Consider the following 21621-nt stretch of genomic DNA (forward strand, 5'->3'; position numbering starts at 1 on the left):
CATAACAAATTCAGATTCATAATACTCAATCCAACCCAAAGAACCTCAAAGAGTGCCCCAAGATTTCTAATAGAGAAACAAAGACGAGAACGTGCATCAACCCTTATACATAGATTACCCCAATGTCACCTCGGCAATCCGTGAGTTGACTGCCAAAACATATATTAAGTGAATCAATATGATACCTCATTGTAACCATGGGTATTCATAGCAAGACATAAATAAGATTCTCTCAAATCCATAATAGAATTCAATCCGATAAAACAAAATTTCAAAATGAAAACTCAATTCATCACAACAAGATAGAGAGGGAGAAACACCATATGATCCAACTATATTAACAAAGCCCGCGATACATCAAGATCGTGCCATCTCAAGAACACGAGAGAGAGAGAGAGAGAATAAACACATAGCTAATGTTAAAAACCCTCAGTCCGAGCTGGATGCTGCAGCAACAAAAGTCCTTCCCTAGCGCTTAGGAATTCTTCTTGTTACTTCTCTGGTTTGCGTCGGGTTTTCCCTTGAAAAGGAAAGAGTGATGCAGCACAGGAGCAGTAAGTATTTCCCTCAGTTTGAGAACCAAGGTATCGATCCAGAAGGAGGGCCTCGTCAAGTCCAAAGTACCTGCGCAAATACAAACAAGCTTGCACCCAACGCTTCAAAGGGGTTGTCAATCCCTCCAAGATTGTTTGCAAAGTGAGATCTAAAGGCGGAAAGTGCAATGAAGTAAAAAGTGTAAGGCTGAAAATATGGTGTGGAGTAGACCCTGGGGGCCATAGTGTTCACTAGAGGCTTCTCTCAAAATAGAAAATATCACGGTGGGTGAACAAATTACTGTCGAGCAATTGATAGAACCGCGCAAAGTCATGACGATATCTAAGGCAATGATCATACATATAGGCATCACGTCCGAGACAAGTAGACCGATACTTTCTGCATCTACTACTATTACTCCACACATCGACCGCTATCCAGCATGCATCTAGTGTATTGAGTTCATGACGAACAGAGTAACGCCTTAAGCAAGATGACATGATGTAGAGGGATAATCTCAAACCAATGATGAAAACCCCATCTTTTTACCCTTGATGGCAACAACATGATGCGTGCCTCGCTACCCCTTCTGGCACTGGGTGAGGTCACCGCATGGTATGAACCCAAAACCAAGCACTTCTCCCATTGCAAGAATCATAGATCTAGTTGGCCAAACAAAACCCACAACTCGAAGAGAATTACAAGGATATGAAATCATGCATAAGAGAGATCAGATAAAACTCAAATAAGATTCATAGATAATCTGATCATAAATCCACAATTCATCGGATCTCGACAAACACACCGAAAAAGAAGATTACATCGGATAGATCTCCATGAAGATCATGGAGAACTTTGTATTGAAGATTCAAGAGAGAGAAGAAGCCATCTAGTTACTAGCTATGGACCCGTAGGTCTATGGTGAACTACTCATGCATCATCGGAGAGGTCATGGTGTTGATGAAGAAACCCTCCGTGTCCGAATCTCCCCTCCGGTAGGGCACCAGAACGTGCCCTAGATGGTATCTTGCGGAGACAGAAGCTTGCGGCGGCGGAAAAGTGATTTTGACGATCTCCTGATTTTTTCGGGATTTTTAGGGAATTTATAGGCGCAACCCCTAGGTCAGGGGGCGCTCAGGGGGCCCACAAGCCTGGATGGCGCGGCCTCCCCTGGCCGCGGGGTGGGGGCTTGTGGGGCCCCTGAGGCTCCCCTGCCTTGGCTCCCAAGCTCCACGATCTTCTTCCTTTCCAGAAAAAATCTTTTCGAGGATTTTCTTCCGTTTGGACTCCGTTTCAAAATCTCCTCTGAAAGGGGTCAAAAACATGGAAAAATCAGGAACTGGCACTTGGCACTGAGTTAATAAGCTAGTCCCAAAAAATATATAAAAGGCATGCAAAACATCCAAACTTTGACAAGATAATAGCAGGAAGCCATAAAAAATTATAGATACGTTGGAGACGTATCAAGCATCCCCAAGCTTAACTCCTACTCGTCCTCGAGTAGGGAAGTGATAAAGAATGAATTTTTGATGTGGAATGCTACCTAGCATATTGTCCTTTGCAACTTCTTTCATGTGGCATGAATGTTCAGATCCGTAAGATTCAAAAAACTAGTTTGCTATTGACATGAAAACAGTAATACTTCAAGCAAACTAGCAATGTAATCATGAACTTTCAAAATAACAAGGCCAAAGAAAGTTAACCCTACAAAATCATATAGTCTGGCTATGCTCCATCATCTCACACAACTAATGTAAACCATGCACAATCCCGGTATTGGCCAAGTAATTGTTTTCGCACTCTTACTTTCTCAAACTTTTTATAACTATCACGCAATACATGGGCGCGAGCCATGGATATAGCACTATAGGTGGAATAGAGTGTGGTGGTGGTTGTGAGACAAAAAGGAGAAGATGGTCACACTGACTCGGCGTATCAATAGGCTATGGAGATGCCCATTAATAGATATCAATGTGAAGGAGTAGGGATTGCCATACAAGAGATGCACTAGAGCTATAAGTATGTGAAAGCTCAAAAGGAAAACTAGTGGGTGTGCATCCAACTTGCTTGCTCACGAAGACCTAGGGCAATTTTGAGGAAGCCCATTATTGGAATATACAAGCCAAGTTATATAATGAAGATTCCCACTAGCATATGGTAGTGACAAAAGCAAGAAGCTCTTAATCATGAAGAACACTGTGCTATCATGAAGCACAAGTGTGGAAAAAGATTATCCCTTCTCTCTTTTTCTCTATTTTTTTTATTTTTTCATTTGGGCTCTTAGGCCTCTTTTTTTTTTGGGATCTTTGGCCTATTTTTTTTCCTCACATGGGACAATGTTCTAATAATGACGATCATCACACTTTTATTTACTCACAGCTCAAAGATCACAATGATGATGGCTCCATAGAAAATGCCTCCCGCAGTGTACCGGGATGTGCAACGATCTAGCGTGGCGTATGATGTTGAAACATCTCGCTAGCTATCTTACGATCATGCAATTGAAATATGAGAGTGACGGCACAAGTCATGAGACGGAACGGTGGGAGTTGCATGGCAATATATCTCGGAATGGCTATGAGAATGCCATAGTAGGTAGATATGGTGGCTGTTTTGAGGGAGGAATTTGGTGGGTTTGTGCACCGGCGAGAATTGTGCGGCACTAGAGAGGCTAGCAATGGTGGAAGGTGAAAGTGCATCTGTACCATGGGCTCACATTAGTCATGAAGAACTCACATACTTATTGCGAAAGTTTTTATTAGTAATTGAAACAAAGTGCTAAACGCATACTCCGAGGGGAAGGGTTGGTAGGTGTAAACCATCGCGCGATCCCGACCTCAACACAAAGGATGACAATCAATAGATCAATTATGCTCCGACTTCCTAACATAGCGGTTCACCATATGTGCATGCTACGAGAATCACTAACTTCAACACAAGTATTTCTAGATTCACAACACCCTACTAACATAACTCTTAATATTACCAAATCCATGTCTCAAAACTATTTGAGAGGAATCAAAACTTCTCTTTCTGCTCAATGCACATGAAGATGGAGGTTTTTGCATCCTCTTTTGGTATCTATCACTTTTGGGACTACTTTCATAGCATAATCCAACTACCAAATCACGCACGGCCTTGCTATAAAAGATATAAGTGAAGCACTAGAGCAAAAGTATCTAGCTTAAAAGATATAAGTGAAGCACTATGAGCATTCTAGCAAAATCATGATGAGTGCATGTCTCTCTCTCTCAAAAAGGTGTGCAGCAAGGATGTTTGTGGCACAACAAAAAGAAAAGACTCCTATGATACAAGACGCTCCAAGCAAAACACATATCATGTGGTGAATAAAAATATAGCTCCAAGTAATGTTACCGATGGATTGAAGACGAAAGAGGGGATGCCTTCCCGGGGCATCCCCAAGATTAGGCTTTTTGGTGTCCTTGAATTTGGCTTGGGATGCCTTGGGCATCCCCAAGCTTGAGATCTTTCCACTCCTTATCTCTTTGTCCATGAGAACATCACCCAAAACTTGAAAACTTCACAACACAAAACTTAAACAGAAACTCGTGATAACATTAGTACAAGAAAACAAACTACCACTTCTTTTGGTACTATAGCAAACTTGAATTTCATCTATATTGGTGTTGGGCTACTGTATTCTCACTTTTCCATGGCTAGTACCCCCCGGTACTAACCATATTTTCATCAAAACAAGCAACCAACTCAACAAAAACAGAATCTGTCAAAAACAGACCAGTCTGTAGCAATCTGTATACTTCGTATACTTCTGGTACCTCAAAAAATTTGAAAAATTATGACGGCCTGGGCAAAAATCATATCAATCAGAAGCAAAAAATCAACTCAAAAGCTCTTTCGAAATAAAAATGATAAATCATCTCGTAAGCGAAAAGTTTTTGTCTTTTTCCAGCAGGATCAAACAACCATTACCAAGACTAGTCATAAAGGCTTTGCTTGGCTCAATCACAAAAAGAAACACAAAAAACACAATCACAACAGAATTATGGAAGTGTGGACGCAACAAAACATAAAGAAAAAGAAAAAATCATTGGGTTGCCTCCCAACAAGCGCTATTGTTTAACGCCCTTAGCTAGGCATAAAAGCGATAGAATCACGTATCGTCGTCTTTGGTGCTCAAACCATAAGTGGCCCTCATCATGGATTCATAAGGCAATCTTATTTTCTTTCTAGGAAAGTGTTCCATGCCCTTCCTTAAAGGAAATTGAAATCTAATATTCCCTTCCTTCATATCGATGATAGCACCGATAGTCCTTAGGAAAGGTCTACCAAGAATAATAGGGTATGTAGGATTGCAATCAATGTCAAGCACAATGAAATCCACGGGTACATAGTTCCTATTTGCAATAATAAGAACATCATTGATCCTTCCCATGGATTTCTTGACAGTAGAATCAGCAAGATGCAAATTAAGAGAACACTCTTCAATCTCATTAAAACCCAGAACATCACATAAAGACTTTCGAATCGCACAAACACTAGCACCCAAATCACACAAAGCATTGCACTCATAGTTTTCGATTTTGATTTAGATGGTAGGTTCCCACTCATCATGAAGCTTTCTAGGGATAGAGACTTCCAATTCAAGTTTCTCTTCAAGATATTTTATCATAGCTTCGACGATATGATCGGTAAAAGCCTTGTTTTGGCTATAAGCGTGTGGAGAGTTCAACATGGATTGCATCAAAGAAATGCATTCAATCAAGGAGCAACTATCATAATTGAATTCCTTGAAATCCATGATAGTAATTTCATTACTACTCAAAGTTTTAACATCTTCTACTCCACTTTTAATGCTTTTAGCATCAAGATAGATGGACTGCGAATCATTGGGGAACTTTTCAACCAAAGTGGATTCATATCCAGCCCCATAATCATTAGGTTTGACACAAGAAAACAATGATTCAATGGGAGTCACACCAAGCACTTTAAGATCTTCGTGATTCTCATCACGAGAGCACGCCTTTTTAAGCCATTCATGTCTAGCACGAATTTGGGCGGTTCTTTCTTGGCTCTAAATCGTGGAAACACGCATATCTTTCAAATTTTCATCCATGTTGATTTTGGGAGGAACACATTTAACTTTCAAAGCATCAACATCACAAGAAATTATACCAATGCTCTTAGCCAAATCGTCAATTTTGAGTAGTTTTTCCTCTATGGACGCATTGAAGATCTTTTGAGAGTTGATGAACTCTTTGATATTACTCCCTAGATCAGAGGGTAATCTATTGTAATTTCCATGAGTATTGTTGTAGGATTTACCAAAGTTATTAGAGGAGTAACTAGGAAAAGGCCTAGGAACATAGTTTTCTCTAAAAGCATTGTTGTTGCCAAAGTTATTCCTACCAACAAAATTAACGTCCAAGCTAGCGTTGCTACTCTCAATCAAAGAAGACAAAGGCATATCATTAGGATCCAAAGGAGCACTTCTAATAGCAACCAAATTATTAACTCGTCCATCTTAGCACTCAACGAGTTAATTTCCTCTATAGCATGTACCTTCTTACTAGTAGGTGACCTTTCAGTGTGCCACTGAGAGTAGTTCATCATGATGTTGTCTAAGAGCTTTGTGTCTTATCCTAACATGATTTCCATGAATGTTCCACCTGAGGCGGAGTCCAAGATATTTCTAGAAGCGAAATTCAAGCCAGCGTAAAAGATTTGAATAATCATCCAAAGGCTCAAGCCATGAGCGGGACAATTTCTAATCATTAATTTCATTCTCTCCCAAGCTTGTGCAACATGTTCATGATCAAGTTGCTTGAAATTCATGATATCATTACGAAAATACTTGGATATATAAGCATCTTTGCACTTATCCCAAGAATCGATACTATTTTTGGGCAAAGAAGAAAACCAAGTTTTTGCACGATCTTGGAACGAGAAAGGAAAAAAGCTTCAATTTAATCACGTCATTTCCCACATATTTTTTCTTTTGCATATCGCAAAGCTCAATGAAGGTATTGAGATGGGATGCGACATCTTCACTAGGAAGGCCAGAGAATTGCTCTTTCATAACAAGATTCAGCAAAGCGGCATTGATTTCGTATGACTCCGCACTAGTGGCGGGAGCAATCTGAGTACTAATAAAATCATTATTATTAGTATTCGAGAAGTCACAAAGTTTGGTGTTTTCGTTCATGGTGACTTCAGCAAGCAAGCAAGCACACGAGCAAACAAAGAGCAGGCGAGAAAAAGGGCGAACGAAAAGGCGAACGATAAAGGCAAACGAAAAAGGAAAATTGGTGAAGTGGGGGAGAGGAAAACGATAGGCAACTGGCAAACAAAGTAAATGCAAGAGATGAGTTTGCGACACCTACTTGGATGAGTTCTTGACTTGATATTCCTCCCCGGCAACAGCGCCAGAAATTCTTCTGCCGCGGCAACAAAAGTCCTTCCCTGGCGCTTAGGAATTCTTCTTGTTACTTCTCTGGTTTGCATCGGTTTTTCCCTTGAAGAGGAAAGGGTGATGCAGCACAGGAGTAGTAAGTATTTCCCTCAGTTTGAGAACCAAGGTATCGATCCAGAAGGAGGGCCTCGTCAAGTCCAAAGTACGTGCGCAAACACAAACAAGCTTCCACCCAACGCTTCAAAGGTGTTGTCAATCCCTTCAAGATTGTTTGCAAAGTGAGATCTCAAGGCGGAAAGTGCAACGAAGTAAAAAGTGTAAGGCTGCAAATATGGTGTGGAGTAGACCCTAGGGGCCATAGTGTTCACTAGAGGCTTCTCTCAAAATAGCAAATATCACGGTGGGTGAACAAATTACTGTCGAGCAATTGATAGAACCGCGCAAAGTCATGACGATATCTAAGGCAATGATCATACATATAGGCATGACGTCCGAGACAAGTAGACCGATACTTTCTGCATCTACTACTATTACTCCACACATCGATTGCTATCCAGCATGCATCTAGTGTATTGAGTTCATGACGAACAGAGTAACGCCTTAAGCAAGATGACATGATGTTGAGGGATAATCTCAAACCAATGATGAAAACCCCATCTTTTTACCCTTGATGGCAACAACACGATGCGTGCCTCGCTACCCCTTCTGTCACTGGGTGAGGTCACCGCACGGTATGAACCCAAAACCAAGCACTTCTCCCATTGCAAGAATCATAGATCTAGTTGGCCAAACAAAACCCACAACTCGAAGAGAATTACAAGGATATGAAATCATGCATAAGAGAGATTAGAAGAAACTCAAATAAGATTCATAGATAATCTTATCATAAATCCACAATTCATCGGATCTCGACAAACACACCGCAAAACAAGATTACATCAGATAGATCTCCATGAAGATCATGGAGAACTTTGTATTGAATATCCAAGAGAGAGAAGAAGCCATCTAGTTACTAGCTATGGACCCGTAGGTCTATGGTGAACTACTCACGCATCATCGGAGAGGTCATGGTGTTGATGAAGAAGCCCTCCGTGTCCGAATCTCCCCTCCGGCAGGGCAATAAAACGTGCCCCAGATGGGATCTTGCGGAGACAGAAGCTTGCGGCGGCGGAAAAGTGATTTCGATGATCTCCTGATTTTTTGGGATTTTTAGGGAATTTATAGGTGCAACCCCTAGGTCAGGGGGCGCTCAGGGGGCCCACAAGCCTAGATGGCGCGGCCTCCCCCTGGCCGCAGGGTGGGGGCTTGTGGGGCCCCTGAGGCTCCCCTGCCTTGGCTCCCAAGCTCCCCGATCTTCTTCTGTTCCAGAAAAATCTGTTCGGGGATTTTCTTCCGTTTGGACTCCATTTCAAAATCTCCTCTGAAAGGGGTCAAAAACATGGAAAAAAACAGGAACTGGCACTTGGCACTAAGTTAATAAGTTAGTCCCAAAAAATATATAAAAGGCATGCAAAACATCCAAAGTTTGACAAGATAATACCATGAAACCATCAAAAATTATAGATACGTTGGAGACGTATCACTGGACTACTCCCTCCTCGTTATGGTGGCCGCCGGTATGATGAAGACGGCCTCCTGTGATGATTCCCCCTCCGGCAGGGTTCCAGAACGGGCTCGTGATTTAGTTTTCATGGATACAGAGGCTTGCAACGACGAACTTATGATCTAGGGTTATTTCTAGGGGTTTCTGTATTTATAAGAAGTTTTGGCATCGGTCTCACCCTGGTTCCTAGTGGGCACTACCCCCCTCCCCCCGTGTGTTGGTTCTTTGCTCCAGTATTTCTCTTTTGTTCACAAAAAAACATCAAAAAGTTGAGTCCAATTCCGAAAACTTTTATTTATGCACAAAAAATAAGACCACGGTAGTTCTGCTGAAAAAAGCGTTCGTTCGGGTTAGTTCCATGCAAATCATACCAAAACCATATCAAACTGTTGTAAACATGGCATGAATACTTCATAAATTATAGATACATTGGATACGTATAAGCATCCCCAAGCTTAATTCCTACTCGTCCTCGAGTAGGTAAATGATAAAAGAAATAATATTTGAAGTGTGAATGCTAGCATAGTGCATAAGTTTGATCAATGATAATTTCAATCACTTTTCCTAGCATCATAAAAACAACTCTTTCTTATAAAACTCATGATGATAAAGTAGTAATAGAAAACAGAATTTTTGACGTGGAATTCTACCTATCATATCCATCATATACTCTTTTCTTTTGTAGCATGGACATTTGCACTTGAATGATTCAAAGCGATAGTCTATAATTTGACATGTAAACTTTAATACTCAAGCATATCAACAAGCAACAAAGTCTTGCAAAATATCAATGCTAAGGAACGCTATCCCTAGCCAATCATGCTCAATCATTGATCCATTCATGCAACACACCCAAATATTAGCTACATCCAAAGCTCAAGTATGGTAATAGTGTTCTGTAGTTGGTGCTTTATAAGAGAAGATGGAGAGTCAAATAAAAACAAAAATTGCATAAAATTAAATAGATAGGCCCTTCACAGAGGGAAAGAGAGATTTCTAGCGGTGTCAAAGCTCAAAGTGAAAAAATTGAGAGATATAGTAGTTTGGGTGGCATGCTTTTTGTGTAAACAAAAACGACTAAGAGTTCTCGATATCTTCCATTCTAAACAAATCATAGGCAGTCCCCAAAATAAAAATAAAAATTATTCCTTTTCCCACCATCCTTTTGCACTCGAGGGCTAGCCGTATCCACAAGTATCGTCCATGCCAACACTTTCCAAGGAATTTATTATTTGACAACATAAAATGATTTTTCTTTGCATTTTGGGACTAGGCATTCCTATTACCACCATACTCTCGTGCAATGACAAGTGAATAAACACTCATCTTGAGAATAACCTATTTAACATGGAATATACCGGCCACCCCTTGTCGCTTCATGAGCGGTACGGGCACACAAAACAAAAAATTATTTTGAATATTAGAGTTGGGACATGCAAATTTACTTAGAACGGCACTGAAATACCGCATATAGGTAGGTATGGTGGACTCATTTGGCACAACTTTGGGTTTAGGATTTGGATGCACGAGGAGCATTCCCGCTTAGTACAAGTGAAGGCTAGCAAATAGATTGAGAAGCGCCCAAGGAGGGAACGAAAACCATCATAAGCAAACATTAAACATAACTAACACCGAATAGTGCAACGTAAGTAGGATGTAATTTGATAGCATAATTATTGACTTCATGTGCGTGCATAGGGAATCACAAACCTTAACACCAATATTCTTACTAAAGCATAATTACTCATCAACACAACTCACATACCACAATCTTCATATCGCAAAACTATTGCAAAGAATCAAGTTTAACATCCAAATATCATCATGAAAGTTTTTATTATATCTCCCGTGTATATCTATTACTTTGGGACCAATTTCATTTAAAGAAAATTTCCATTTCTAATAACAAGCTCTCAAACAAATATAATTGAAGAACGAGAGCACAAGTTTCTTTAAAATTTTCAACTCTCAAAATAATATAAGTGAAGCAAGAGAGGATTTTTTAAAAGTTTCTACTAACTTACAAAATAATCTAAGTGAAGCATGAGATCATATTTCTTTGAAATAACATCACAACCATGCTCAAAAACATATAAGTGAAGTACTAGAGCAATTCAATCAAACTACACTAAGATATAAGTGAAGATCAATGAGTAGTCAAACAATTAAATAGCTATGTGAGGACTCTCTCTCTCAATAAATATATTTTTCAGATCTGATATTTTATTTCAAACTGAAAATAAAATAAAACACACACCAGGAATAGCACATATCATGTGGACAAATAAAATTTTAGGCTCAACATAGGCTAACCGATAATTGTTGATGAAGAAAGGTGGGATGGGTAGCATCCCCAAGCTTAGATGCTTGAAAATTCTTGAAATATTTATTGGGCGTGCCTTGGACATCCCCAATCTTGAGCTTTTGTATCTCGTTCAATCCTCTCATATCCCGGTTTCACCTAAGCCTCAAAAACAACTCGTGAAATAGGTTAGTGCACATAAGGATAAATCAACTCTTTATGTACTGACAAGACAAGTTGCATAATAATTTTCAAACATTAGGTTCTGTATACTATCATTTCCACAATTTATATCCACTAATATAAGCCATGATAAATGTAGATAACAAAACTATGCCAACAATCTGTCCAAATAGAACAGTATGAAGCAATCTACATAAAACGTGTACTTCTATATCTCCAATTTTTTAGAAAAATTAGGACAACGTGGGAAATTTATATATCATTCATCTTTAAAAAAATCAGAGCAAAACCATGTTTCTTTGAATTTAAACAACTCTGATACCTGGCGCAAAAGTTCCTGTTTTTCTCTGTATCGAATCAACTATCATCCACACTATCCCAAAGGCTTTACTTGGAACTTTATTGAAACAAAAACAATAAAACATGATTACTAAAATATCTTAATCATGTGAACACACAAAAATAGTAGGTATAAGTGTTGGGTTGTCTGCTAACAAGCGCTTTTCTTTAATGCATTTTTTGCTAGGCATGATGATTACAATGGTGCTCACATAAAAGTAATGAATTGAAACATAAAGAGAGCATCATGAATCACATGGCAAACACCATTTGAGCCTAACCCACTTCCTATGCATAGGTATTTTGTGAGCAAACAATTTATGGGAACAAGAATCAAGTAGCATAGGAACGCAAAACAAGTGCAACTTCAAAATTCTCGACACATAGAGAGCAAACTTGATATTATTGAGATATGTAAAAGCATATGTTCCTCTTTCATAATAATTTTCAATAGCATCACGAACGAATTCCATGTTATAACTATCACATAAAGCATTCCTTTCATGATCCACAAGTATAGACATTTTATTACTCTCCACATAAGAAAATTTCTTCTCATTCATAAAAGTGGGAGTATCATATGAAACTCAAATACTATAAATTGTTTCCACATGAAAAGAGTAATGTCCAGTAAAAGGATATTCAAAATATAACAATAATTATCACTAATTTTTATAACACAAGTATCATCATAATAATCATCATACGTAGCAACATTGTTCTCATCATAGTCAATTGAAACCTCTTCCAAAATAGTGGAATAATTACTAAATAAAGCCATGACCTCTCCAAATCCACTTTTATCATTATAATAAGGTTCAACTCCCTCCAAAATAGTGGGATAATTATTATCTAAAGTTGACACTCTTCCAAACCCACTTTCATAAATATTATAATCATCATAAATAGGAGGCATGCAATCATCATAACAAATTTGATCATTCAAAGTAGGGGCACTAAAAAGATCATGTTCATTAAGCATAGCATCCCCAAGCTTGGGATAAACATCCATTGCAGCAAATAAATTCTCAAACATATAATTCTCATCAAACATAGCATCCTCAAGTTTGTGGCTTGTCATATCATAAGCATAATCACTCTCATCATTAATAGTATGAATAGCACCAATAGTATAACAATTATTATCATCATAATTTCCCAAGTTGGTGCCAAAAAGATTTTCAAGATTATAAGACGTATCATTATGTTCCCAACCATAGTCATCACAACAAGCAATAGGCATAACAAAATCATCGTCAAGTGCATCATCTCCACAATTATGTTTGATTCATCCTCATGAGGCACAACAATAATAAGAGAAACGCCATTTGGGATGGATATATTTTTACCTCTACTCTTTCTTCTTTTCTTTTTGTTCACCACATCATGCGTGGTTTAATTAATTTTTTTGAGCTTCTTATTGATGAGATTTTTTGAATAGAGAACTCCTTCTCGTGACCTATTTAATCATAAGAGAAAATAGGCAGGAAAGTGGAAACATTTACCCTTTCGTTAGTATTCCTTTTATATTCTATTCTTTTACCATCTTTATATAGTTGGCAATATAAGCATTCTCATTGCAATTTACCATGCAAAACATATAGATTTATTTTAGATTTGTTTCAATGTCGTTTGTGAGAATGAACACTTTGAACCAACTATTTTTATGTGTTAATTCTTCACTCCCCAAAAATAGACAAAGCTCATTATAAAGTTCAAGGGTGATCAAGTCATTACAATATTTGGCCATGATTCGATCATGAAAAAGTTTGCATTGGAAATTAAAATTACCAACCTTGTTGCAAAGTTCACAAGTAATAGGACAAAGTGAACGTAAATTTGTAGCAAATTCATCTATCATTTTGAGAAAAAAAATGGTTCTATCATGTTTATGCTTCCTACAAAATCTATCATCCCAATAAGGCACGTCTTCACAAAATTTATGCACTCCACAAAAATTGACATACTTATAAGAAACATTTTTATCATGACTAGTGAAATCATCATTAGTATGTTGGATGTTCATAGAATTCATACTAACAACACTGCAATCATGCACATCATTTATGCCAAACATTTTATTGAATTATTCTTCTATCAGTTGAGCACAATTTTCCTTTCCACCATTTTCAAGAAAGACATGATAAAGACAAATAATATGAGGCAACCTCAAATCCATTTTTTAGTTTTATTTTTATAAACCAAACTAGTGATAAAACAAGAAACTAAAAGATTCAATAGCAAGATCTAAAGATATACCTTCAAGCACTCAACTTCCCGACAACGGTGCCAGAAAAGAGCCTGATGTCTACTACGCAACTTTATTCTTGTAGACTTGTGTTGGGCCTCGAAGCGTACAATTTTGTAGGAGAGTAGTAATTTTCCCTCAAGTGGATGACCTAAGGTTTATCGATCCGTGGGAGGCTTAGGATGAATATGGTCTCTCTCAAACATCTATAATTTTTGATGGTTTCACGCTGTTATCTTGTCAACTTTGGATGTTTTGTTTACCTTTTATATCTTTTTTGGGACTAACTTATTAACTCAGTGCCAAGTGCCAGTTCCTGTTTTTTTGTGTTTTTGACTCTTTTCAGATCTGATTTTGGAACGGATTCCAAACGGAATAAAATCCCCAAAATGATTTTTTCCAGAACGGAAGAAGATCGGGAGGCTTGAGGGCCAAGCAAGTGGGCCCACAGGGAGCCCACAAGCCCTGTTGCCGCGGTCAGGGGGGTGGCCGCGGCAACCAAGCTTGTGGCCTCCCTGGCGCCCCCTGCCCTAGGAGTTTGGCCTATAGATTCCCTAAAAATCCAGAAAAAATCAGGGCGTCCACAAAAACACTTTTCCGCCGCCGCAAGCTTCCGTTTCCGCGAGATCTCATTTGGAGACCCTTCCCGGTGCCCTGCCGGAGGGGACTTTGGAGTTGGAGGTCTTCTTCATCAACATCATCGCCCCTCCAATGACTCGTGAGTAGTTCACTTCAGACCTACGGGTCCATAGTTAGTAGCTAGATGGCTTCTTCTCTCTCTTGGATCTTCAATACAAAGTTCTCCATGATATTCATGGAGATCTATCCAATGTAATTATCTTTGGCGGTGTGTTTGTTGATATCCGATGAATTGTGGATTTGTGATCAGATTATCTATGATATATATTTGAGTCTTTGCTGATTTCTTATATGCATGATTTGATATCATTGTAAGTCTCTCCGAGTGTTGGGTTTTGTTTGGCCAACTAGATCTATGATTCTTGCAATGGGAGAAGTGCTTGGTTTTGGGTTCTTACCGTGTGGTGACCTTTCCTAGTGACAGTAGGGGCAGCAAGGCACACATCGTGTAGTTTCCATCAAGGGTACAAGATGGGCTTTGTCGTAGATATGAGATTGTCCATCTACATCATGTCATCTTGCTTAAGGCGTTACTCTGTTCTTTTGGACTTAATACACTAGATGCATGCTGGATAGCGGTCGACTTGTGGAGTAATAGTAGTAGATGCAGAAAGTATCGGTCTACTTGATATCGTCATGACTTTGCGCGGTTCTATCAATTGCTCGACAGTAATTCGTTCACCCACCGTCTACTTGCTTTCATGAGAGAAGCCACTGGTGAACACTACGACCCTGGGTCTATTCACACCTATCATTTCCACTTTTGCTTTTACTTTGCTTTGTTACTTTGTTGCTTTCAGTTCTCACTTGGAAAACAATCTATAAGGGATTGACAACCCCTTCATAGCATTGGGAGCAAGCTCTTTGTGTTTGTGCAGGCACTTGTGATACTCCTTCAGTGGACCAATACCTTGGTTCTCAAAACTGAGGGAAATAGTTACCACCGCTACGCTACATCACCCTTTCCGCTTCGAGGGAACACCAAAGCAAGGCTCCAAGGCCACGGGGAAATCCTTTGCATATTTTCCTAGGAAGTCCCTAAAGGCGTAGCCGTAGCAGAAGGATTCCTAGTGCCGTTGCTGAGGAGTAAAGAACAGTCTCCCATCAGCACTGTTTTTGGCGTCGTTGGAAGGTCTTTTGTTGCCATAGCACACCTTCACCTCAGAGGACATCCCCTGAAGTCTTCGCCGGCACTCTCCCCTCGACTCCATCAACTGCTACCCGAGGAGATCGAGCCCAGAGTGATGCTTAGCTTTAGACCTTTGAACTTTTTGGTAACTTGTTGCCAAAGGGGGAGAAGTGTATAGATCATTAGGGATTCGTGAGAGAGAGTCTTGATTTTATTGCTCTCTTTTTTCAAAACATTTGGTATTTTGGATGCCTTAAACTTCATTTTTCGTCGTGTTTGATCATACACTATGGTTGTTTATGCTACTACGTTATATCTGTGTGCTATCTACATGATCATCATTCACTCATTTGTTTGGTGCTATGTGCATTACTATTCATTCATATCATTTATGCGCACCACCAGGATGTATGTGACATGGAAGAGTGACCCATGATCCTAATTGATTGTGCATTTTCATTCAAACACAATTTAAAAATTACAAATTTAGGGGGAGATCTTGCTTTTCAGATACTTCTCAAAGGAATGATGCTAATCATAGGTTATATCTTTTGTCGAAGATTTGATCTATATGTTGTCACCAATTACCAAAAAGGGGGAGATTGAAAGCACAATTTCTCCCTAAGGTGGTTTTGGTAATGAATAACAACATATGTGTCATTGAACTAACGATTATATCCAAGTATATCTCAGGAAAGTTCAAAGATGCATTGTCTAAAGGATTGTGAGGAGAAGCCCCTTGATGCAAGGAAAGGAATAGAATTGGCAAAGCTTCAAGAAAGAGGACTCTACATTTTATATTTGTGAGAAATCACTTTTGAGTCCATAGGGAAGCCAATACTATTAAAAGGGGTGAGACATCTATGATGAATTTGTTTCTCAAGTGCTTAGCGATAGCCACCAAAAATACTCAGCCATTCTCCCACAAAATTCTTTGTCCAAAGCCAAAATATCAAAATCAGCGCCACCAACATTTCCACTCGGCCTTACCAATTTTTCCATAGATAAATCGTATGCCAAACCCTAGAATCTCGATACCACGAACTTTCACTTCGGTGCCACGGAAAATCAATGAACAACTTTCTGGTCTGTCGATTTCGAGAATCATAATTTCCGAGTTTTGAAATTGGTCTCACCGAGATTAGGAAACTGCCCGAGGTCACAATATCAGTACCACCGGTATTCCTATATTGGTCTCACCGAGAATTCGAAAGTTTCCACATCTAGTGCAACTCGTTACCATCGAGATTCATGTCGGTGTCACTGAGTTGGGCAATAATGTTGTATCGGTTGGATTTTTGGAGATGCCTGATGTCCCACAAGCGTATGGGATCGCAGCAGTTTTCGAGGGTAGAGTATTCAACCCAAATTTGTTGGTTCGCACAACGGGAAGCAAAAGAATATTCTCAAGTATTAGCAGCTGAATGTGTCAGATTCAACCACACCTGAAAGATTAGTGTGTGCAAGCAAAGTATCAGTAGCAAAGTAGTATGATAGCAACGGTGCGAGAAATGATCTGTTGATGGTAGACTATTCCTAACTGTTGTATCAATGGCGCCAGCACGTTGACGGGGGATTATTCTTGAGAAGAATGTTTCCCCGACTACGGCTCTAGAAAAGTCTTGCAACAAGTAACAGCGGAGTAGCAAGGAACAGCAGTAAAAACAGTAGCAGCAAAGTGACAGCAGTAGCAACAGTAGCAGCAAAGTGGCACAATCCCTTTTGTAGCAAGGGAAAAGCCTAGACAAAGTAACATAGCGAGAACCAGTAGTAAAAGACTCGTAGGCAGTGGATCGGTGATGAATGAGTATGACGGATGTGATTCATCATGTAACAGCTATAACACGGAGAGATATGTAACTAGCTCCCGTTCGTCGATCTAATGTAGGCATGTATTCCGTATGTAGTCATACGTGCTTAGGGAAAAGAACTTGCATGCCATCTATTGTCCATCCCTCCCGTGGCAGCGGGGTCCTAATGGAAACTACGGGATATTGAGGTTCTCCTTTTAATAAAGAACCGAACCAACGCATTAACACACGGTGAATACATGAACTCCTCATACTATGGTCATCTCCGAGAGTGGTTCCGACTATTGTCACTCCGGGGTTGCCGGGTCATAACACATAATAGGTGACTACAACTTGCAAGATAGGATCTAAAACACACATATATTGGTGACAACATAATCGGTTTAGTTCTGAAATCATGGCAGTCGGGCCCTAGTGACAAGCATTAAGCATAGCCAAGTAGTAGCAACATCAATCTAGAACATAGTGGATACTAGGGATCAATCCCCGTCAAGAACTAACTCGATTACATGATAGATCTCATCCAACTCATCACCGTCCAGCAAGCCTATGATGAGATTACTCACGAACGATGAAGAGCATCATGGAGTTGTCGATGGAGGAAGGTTGATGATGACGATGGCGACGATTTCCCCTCTCCGGAGCCCGGAAAGGACTCTAGATCTGCCCTCCACATGAAGAACAGGATGTGGCGGCGCCTCCGTATCGCAAAACGCGATGAAACCTTCTCTCTTATTTTTTTCGAGGCGAAACGGAAGATATAGAGCTGAGTTTGGGGGCGGTGGTGCCACGTGGGCCCCACTAGCCTGCACGGCGCGACCATAGGGGGTGGCCGCGGCCTGTGGGCTTGTGGCCCACTGGCACGCCCCTTCGGTGGATGTTTGCCCAGGTATTTTTCTTTTATTCCAGAAAAATCTCCGTAAATTTTCAGGACATTCCGAGAACTTTTATTTCTGCACAAAAACAACACCATGGCAATTCTACTGAAAACAGCATCAGTCCGGGTTAGTTCCATTCAAATCATGCAAATTAGAGTCCAAAAAAAGGGCAAAAGTGTTCGGAAAAGTAGATACGACGGAGACGTATGAAATCCCCCAAGCTTAAAGCCTTTCTTGTCCGCAAGCAATTCAATTGACAAACTGAGAGAGACAAAAGAATAACTTTGACGAACTCTGTGTGATCTTGTTGTTGCAACTATGTCTAACTCATCACCAGAATTTCAGCAAGATCACAATCAAACCACATAAGCAAATGACATCTAGGTCTCACGGTAAACTCATATCAATGGCATAATCAACTAGCGAGCAAATAATAATAAGCCTCAAATGTCAACACTTCAATCAAAACAACATGAAGCAGTACAAATAGATGGTATCTCGCTAGCTCTTTTTGAGACCGCAAAACATAAATGCGGAGCACCTTAAAAGACCAAGGGCTGACTGAACATTGTAATTCAAGGCAATGAAGATCCAGTCACAGTCATACTCAACACAGTTAAAAGCAAAGCATAAAAATGACAGAGGTGCTCTCTAATTGGTGCTTTTATAAGAGGAGGATGACTCAACAGGAACATAAATAGACATGCCCTTCGCAGAGGGAAGCATTGATTTGCAGAGGTGCGAGAGCTCAAGCTTTGAAAACAGAGATAATAATTTTGGGTGGCATGCTTTCATTGTTAACGCAATGACTAGGAGTTCTCAACATCTTCCACGCTACACATGCTACAGGCGGTTCCCAAACAGAAAAGTAAAGTTTTGACTCCCCCACCACCAATCAATCACACTCCACGGCTAGCCGAATCCTCGGGTACCGTCCATACCAACATCAATCTTGGGGGAGTTTTGTTTGCAATTATCTTTTTGATTTGAGCATGGAACTAGGAATTCCAATTACCGGCCCCTTTCTCGTGAATGATAGTGAATAAACACATATCGAGGATAACACGCCTAGCATGGAAGATACCAATAGCCCCCTGTCACCACATGAGCGGTTCGGGCATGCAAAACAGATTATTTCTTGAAGATTTAGAGAGTGGCACATGCAAATTTACTTGGAACGACATGTAGATACCGCACATAGGTAGGTATGGTGGACTCATATGGAACAACTTTGGGTTTACAGAATTGGATGCACAAGCACTATTCCCACTTAGTACAACTGAAGGCTAGCAAAAGACTGGGAAGCGACCAACTAGAGAGCGACAACAGTCATCAAAATGCATTGAGATTAACTAACATTGAGTGCAAGCATGAGTAGGACATAAATCACCATGAACATGAACATCATAGAGGCTACGTTGATTTTGTTTCAACTACATGTGTGAACATGCGCCAAGTCAAGCCACTTGAAACATTAAAAGGAGGATACCATCCTATCATACTACATCATAGTCATCTCAACATTTATGTGGGCAACCAAGACAAACCATTATAAGCTCCTCGCTAAATAAGCATGGCATAAGAAACTATGATCTCTAAGTTGTCATTGCAAACATGCTTTCTCTCATAACAAAGCTGAATGAGGCATGATGAGCTAGTCATATTTACAAAAACAAAATAGATCGAGTTCATACCAGCTTTTCCAGGCTCAGTCACTTCATCATATATCGTCATTATTGCCTTTCACTTGCACGACCGAACGATGTGAACAATAATAAGCGTGCTCGTGCATTGTACTAAAGCTGGAATCTGCAGGCAAACACAAAGGAGAAGGCAAAGTAATATGGCTCTTTTGAAAGCTAAACAGGTATGCATGCAAGAGCCACTAAACATTGTAACCAATATCTTCTACCTTGACCCAAAGAAAAAGAAAACTATCTACACGGGAAAACTCCCAACAAGCGAAAAGAAGAAAAAGAAAATCTTTTTGGGTTTTCTCAAACTAGACATACACAAGAAAAGAAAATGAGAAAAAGAAAATAAACTAACATGGATGATATAGGGCAAAGTGTGAACACCGGCTAACAAAGTGAAAGCATAAGCTAGAATGTAAAGTCGGTGAGAACACGTACGCCCCCAAGCTTAGGCTTTTGGCCTAACTTGGTCTAATCCCAAGGATGGTCCTGGCGAAACCCAAAATCATAACCGGGGTTATACGGGAGTGCTGCAGCCACTGCCTGAATAGCTGCCTCACGGAGACGAGCAGCCTTTATCTCCCTCTCATACTCCTCGGCCTCTCCTCTCATTATGTAATATCTCTGTTTTACCTGAAAGTCAAAGAAGGAAGGAGCAGGAAGGGTAATATGGAAAACACGCTGCCGGTTAAATATCAATCGGTATAGAAGGGATTCATCATCCCTCTCAAGGAATTGGTAGCGTGTCATAGCGACACGGTCAAGGAAAGCTGTATGGAGCGGGGGATCTCCTTCGCGGATGGGTACTGCTACCTCAAAAAGATCCCCAGCAACAACGCCAGAAATGCTTGTGATGTCCGTTATGCTACTGCACAAAAGACCTTCTTGTGGCGCCAGAAATGGGCACGTTGACGACACCAGGAATCCTTCTCTTTGGTGTTCCCTCGAAGCGGAGAGGATGATGTAGAACAACGAAGGTAAGTATTTCCCTCAGTTTGATAATCAAGGTGTCAATTCGGCGGAGGAGAAGCTCAATATCCTGCACAAACACAAAAACTTGCACCCAACGCTATGAAGGGGTTGTCAATCCCTTATAGATTGTTTGCCAAGTGAGAACTTAAAGCAACAAAGTAACAAAGCAAAGTCAAAGCGGAGTTGTAAACGATGGATGTGAATAGACCCGGGGGCCGTAGTGTTTACTAGTGGCTTCTCTCATGAAAGCAAGTAGACGGTGGGTGAACAAATTACTGTCGAGCAATTGATAGAACTGTGCACAGTCGTGACGATATCTATGCAATGAGTATTTCTATTGGCATCACGTCCGAAACAAGTAGACCGATACTTTCTGCATCTACTACTATGACTCCACACGTCGACCGCTATCCAGCATGCATCTATTGTCTTAAGTCCATAAGAACAGAGTAACGCCTTAAGCAAGATGACATGATGTAGAGGGATAATCTCAAACCAATGATAAAAACCCCATCTTTTTACCCGTGATGGCAACTGCTTGATGTGTGCCTTGCTGCCCCTACTGTCACTGGGAAAGGTCACCACATGGCAGAACCCAAAACTAAGCACTTCTCCCATTACAAGAATCATAGATCTAGTTGGCCAAACAAAACCCAAGACTCGGAGAGACTTACAAGGATATCAAATCATGCATATAAGAAATCAGCAAAGACTCAAATATATATCCTAGATAATCTGATAACAAGTCCACAATTCATCGGATCTCGACAAACACACCGCCAAAGAAGATTACATCGGATAGATCGCCATGAAGATGATGGAGAACTTTGTATTGAAGATCCAAGAGAGAGAAGAAGCCATCTAGCTACTAACTACAGACCCGTAGGTATGAAGTGAA

Source organism: Hordeum vulgare, chromosome 7H (genome assembly GCF_904849725.1).
Source record: "Hordeum vulgare subsp. vulgare chromosome 7H, MorexV3_pseudomolecules_assembly, whole genome shotgun sequence".
In the NCBI taxonomy this organism is placed as follows: domain Eukaryota; kingdom Viridiplantae; phylum Streptophyta; class Magnoliopsida; order Poales; family Poaceae; genus Hordeum; species Hordeum vulgare.